Below are 4,411 nucleotides of genomic sequence, written 5' to 3' on the forward strand. Positions count from 1 at the left end.
CTCCCTGCTTGTTGATATAATGGACTGCCGTCAGATTGTCCGACCTTACCTTGACCGCTTTCCTCTGCAGAACCGGTGCAAACGACAGAAGAGCTCGATGAACTGCGGTAAGCTCGCGCCAGTTGGATGAGCGCGTCCTCTCCCGCTGATTCCACGTACCTTGTACCGGGGTCTCCCCAGCCTGTGAGGGAGGCATCTGTAGTCAACAGGGTCCAGGCGGGCTGGACCGAGGACTTCCCATCGCGCAGATGGGTCCACCAGGGCAGTGTTTGCCGGGTGCTGATGGTTAACTGGATAGGCTTCTGTAATCCTGTAGGACTGTGGTTCCAGACTCTCAAGATCTCGTTCTGTAATGGGCGCATATGCCATAGGGCCCAAGGAACTGCTTCTATGGTGGCGGACATCAATCCTAGGACCTTCATAGCCGTCCTGATGGTGACCCTCCGTGTAGTGGCTAAGTGATGAACCGCCCAAGCAATCTTCCTTTTGCGAGGAGAGGGTAGAGAGACCGTCATGCTGAGAGAGTCTAGAATAAGTCCCAGGAACTGAACTTGAGTTGATGGCACCACCACTGACTTCTGCCAGTTTACCAGCCACCCCAGCTTGTCTAGTAGAGCTACAACGGTCTGTACCTGCGTGGTAAGAACCTCCTTTGAATGAGCCTTGAGAAGCCAGTCGTCCAGGTACGGGACTATGTATATGCCTTGAAGGTGCAGGGCGGCAGCGACCGGAGCTATGACCTTTGTGAAGGTGTGGGGGGCGGAGGATATGCCGAACGGGAGGGCTGCGAACTGGAAGTGCGCCTCTTTCCCGTCTAGGTATACGGCAATCCTTAGGAACTTTCAGTGTGCCGGGAAGATAGGTACGTGGAGGTAGGCGTCCTTCAGGTCCAGAGTGACGAAGTGATCTCCCGGCTGTAAAAAAGGCAGCACAGGCCGTTTTTGGAGGTTAGATCGGCCCTCCAGGGCTTCAGCCACAAAGGTCGACGAGCGGCTGTGGACAGGGCCATTGACTTGGCGGCTAGCCGGGTCTGGAAATGAGTGGCCTCTATCAGGTGGTCCACCAACAGGGTGATATCCTTCATTGCCACCAGAAGGTCGTCCTGGTCCACTCCAGCTTCGATGTCCCTGGAGAGAGAGGAGAGTTCTGCCCGCAAACCTGAGGCTACCTCATTGGCCACAATGCCAAGGGAGGCTTGGGCAGAGTACACTCGCCTCAAAGTACTCTCCACTCTGCAATCCATGGGATCCCTCAGGCTTGAGCCATCTTCAGTAGGGAGGACCGTACGCCTAGACAACTTTGCCACAGCCACGTCAACTTTTGGCGGGGGACCCCAAGTTTTCAATTGCCCCTCAGAGATAGGAAATAGGGTCTTGAATCGTCTGGAAGGAGAGAAGGGCTTCTCTGGGCATCTCCATTCTGCTTCCATCAGAAGACGCATCTCCGATGAGGGTCTGAAGGTGCGGTTCTTACGTCTAGAGGACTCCCCGCCGTCCCGGATCCTGAGTGTCTTGAACACTCTTGACATTTTTTCCATAGGAAAAATCTCCTTCTCATCATCTGAATCCGCCTCAGAGGACTCCACATCTCTGAGGCGCAGGTTTTCCAGGGGTGGGAGAGACATCTCACAGGATTCCAAGCGCGGTCTCTTGGCAAGGTGGGAGACGGACGTCTCCATCCTATTCATAGAATCCTGGACGAACCCCTTGACCCAGGAAACCATTTCCCGCATAGGAGTGGCCTCAGAGGAGGGCGCTCTGCATCCCGGACAGAATCTGTACTGGGAGTCATCTGGGAGCGGCATCCTACAGGTGGCGCACACAAGATGTTTTCTCTTGGACACCGCCTTTCTCCGAGGTGGATTAACCGAAGATGACGAAGAAGACATTCTAAGGAAAAGGAAAAACAGCACTAACAAAATTTGTCCCTCCATAACTTTGGCCCCCTCCCCTGGCCACCTCCACCAAACCTCAGTAATGCAGAAAGGAACACTTCTTTTCTACAGGCACGAAACACTGCAAGGAGTTACTTCGTGATGCTTGCAACCGGAGCGACAAGCAATGACTGAAAGGTAGGTGAGGAATTTAAAGGCCTAGGGGGAAGGGCTTCCCTGGAGGGACCGCCCCCGTCACGAGTAGCCAAAAAACAAGTATATGGAGGGTTCCCCCCCGGCGCCAGAGGAGCTGTAGGCTGCCTAGGGGAGAAACAAACTCCCCTCCAGCCCAGAAAGGGTGCTACTGCTCGTCCTCTAGGGGAAGGGCCCAGCCGGCAGACCCAGGAACCAGAAGAAAGGTTCCTAGGCCCAAAGTCCCCCTCCCCTACCAGGGAGCCCCGGCGCGCAGTGGAGAGATGCAAGTGCGCGGCACGAGTACCCACCCGGCGGGGGGAGAGCCGGCCTGAAAGAAAAAGAAAACACTGTCTTCCGCTGCAGGTAACAACAGAAGGGGGGAGAGGGAGAACAGACCCCTATAGGAGGCCAGAACCCCTGCTCCCCCCTGTCCACCTGTCCTGTCCCACAGGACAGAAAAAAACAAGGGAGGAGCAGGTCTTCCGGCCTCTTATAGGGGTCAAAAGCTGTTAGGTAATTAAAAATTCCACCTGTCCTAACAGCTCATAGGGGCAGGAATACCCCAGTTGTGCTGCTGTTGGGCATAGGGGGAAAGTTAGTTCAGTGCTAGCCCGGAGGCGATGATATAAGATGAGCTGGGATTGAAAACGGAACTGAGTGTCTGTGTCATTCTTAGCGCGGTGCACACATGCTAATACTAATTTGGATCTGACTGATTGACCCGTGCTGTCGAATTCGACCCTGACAATGTCTCTAAGTCTTCTCATCCATACATTTGTATCTGGGGCCACCATTGTGGATTTTTACCAATTTTATTAAAAGTCAAGTTTTAATTTTCCCCTGGACCATCTGTTGCTGGACTTTTGTCTTTTTTTTCATGTGTTTGCAACTTGCCTATACAGGAGATGTTTCGTTTGTGCAGCAGCGGGCCCCGGATTATTTCATATTCCTTGCACCTTCAGTATATTGGGCTGTGCACTATGTTTTTTTTCTTGCCTCGTTACGTGAGAATAGCCCTGGTATTAGGCTGGAGGGGAGGAGTATTACGTGAGAATAGCCCTGGTATTAGGCTGGAGGGGAGGAGTATTACGTGAGAATAGCCCTGGTATTAGGCTGGAGGGGAGGAGTATTACGTGAGAATAGCCCTGGTATTAGGCTGGAGGGGAGGAGTATTACGTGAGAATAGCCCTGGTATTAGGCTGGAGGGGAGGAGTATTACGTGAGAATAGCCCTGGTATTAGGCTGGAGGGGAGGAGTATTACGTGAGAATAGCCCTGGTATTAGGCTGGAGGGGAGGAGTATTACGTGAGAATAGCCCTGGTATTAGGCTGGAGGGGAGGAGTATTAGGTGAGAATAGCCCTGGTATTAGGCTGGAGGGGAGGAGTATTAGGTGAGAATAGCCCTGGTATTAGGCTGGAGGGGAGGAGTATTAGGTGAGAATAGCCCTGGTATTAGGCTGGAGGGGAGGAGTATTAGGTGAGAATAGCCCTGGTATTAGGCTGGAGGGGAGGGGTATTACACGAGAATAGCCCTGGGATTACACGCAGGGGGGGGGGGGGGGCACAGTTGTGGTGACTGATAGGACTGGTACGTACTTGGCTTTCCTATTCATTTGACATTGGTCACAGGAAAGTCACCCTATAGAAACTGACTTCTTACCCGCAAGTGTAGGAGTGAGAGGAAACTTCCTGCTGGACACCCAGAACCAGAAGAAGGGGAGCAGCGACTGGCAGTAGGCCCTTCTACTAGCACCCTAACCCCCAAGCCCCCCCCCCCACCCCCAGAACTGCTGACCCCCGGAGCCAATCCTACAGCCCTGGTAGAAATGTTGCAGGCCATCTCTCTGTAGGGACAGGAAGAATCCTCCTGTGTCATGAGGGATGTCCTGGAAACCCTCATCATCCCATCTATCCTTGGTGAGAGATTTATGGCTGCCCACCAGGAATGGACGCCAGTGACTGATCTATAGGAGATGCCCATTTATAGGGACTTTCCTATCAGACGTCACTGCAGTACCAAGAGCCATTGCTATGCAGCGCAGCACTCAGTCATGGCTTTTGGTCCAGCTGATCTGCAGGGGCCCCAGGAGTCAGACCCACGCATATTAATATGGATTGCCATGAAAGCCAAAAGGGGGGCCCAGCTTCTGTTCTTCGAGGGGCGCCAGCGATCACTTTTTTCAGCCATTTTCTACCCACAGATCCCAACAAAAGATAAAAAGCTGGAAGTTTATTACTTTGTATTAAATAACATTAGAGATGAAGAGTCCAGACATTGCATTGGCTTTACAACCCCCCCGAGGAAGTCCTGGAGATGAGTCCAGACATTGCACCGGCCCAGCA

This window comes from Leptodactylus fuscus, chromosome 9 (assembly GCF_031893055.1).
Source record: "Leptodactylus fuscus isolate aLepFus1 chromosome 9, aLepFus1.hap2, whole genome shotgun sequence".
NCBI classification, from domain to species: domain Eukaryota; kingdom Metazoa; phylum Chordata; class Amphibia; order Anura; family Leptodactylidae; genus Leptodactylus; species Leptodactylus fuscus.